Consider the following 797-nt stretch of genomic DNA (forward strand, 5'->3'; position numbering starts at 1 on the left):
CGACTGTGATTAGTTACAGTCAGATACATAGACATTAAAGACACATTTACAAACATGTGTTAGTAGCATTAAAAATGTAGGAAACAGCATCTCTTAAAATGAAATGGAGATCTTTTTTTAAAAGGTAAAAACTCATTCAATTTTATGTCTTACAGAGTTTATACTGAGTTCAATATTGTATGACTGTATTAATTCAACTGTGAACCTAAAAATTACAGCCACCTTTGACAGAGATGTATCCTTGCTCTGAAATGTGTTCCTGAATATGTTAAAGCTGTAATGATATGCTTCTTCTAATCATGTGGTTATTCAATTTTTTAAAAATTAAAAAAAAGTAAAAGAAAATGAGAATGTAAAAGATGTTACAAGGATATGGGAATGGAGATATTTTCCAAAATAGAAAAAATTAGAAAGCCTAAGCAAGTGATGAAGGTCTGTTTAGGTTTGTTATGATACATAAAGGATGAGACAAAAATAATGTATACATAATCTTAAAATGTCTATGGTCATAGTTTAGTCAACTACTTTAAGGAACAAACTATATATCTAGTCAATGTTTATCTGAGAACTTTGTTTTTTTACCCAAGCCTTATCTAAATAGCACATGATAATTAAAAGTACCAGACTGGGGGAACTAACCTTATTGGATGTTTAACAGCCATACTTTGAGGCCTATACTAATGTGGTCAGAGGGACTTAAAGAACAGTTTTTTCCCCTTGCCCTCCAAGGTCATCTAAGTTAAAGGGGACTATGGGACATCTCTCAAAATGTCCTGTAACTGTGGTGAGTCACCTGT

Source organism: Nannospalax galili, unplaced genomic scaffold (genome assembly GCF_000622305.1).
Source record: "Nannospalax galili isolate Female #2095 unplaced genomic scaffold, S.galili_v1.0 scaffold976, whole genome shotgun sequence".
NCBI classification, from domain to species: Eukaryota; Metazoa; Chordata; class Mammalia; order Rodentia; family Spalacidae; genus Nannospalax; species Nannospalax galili.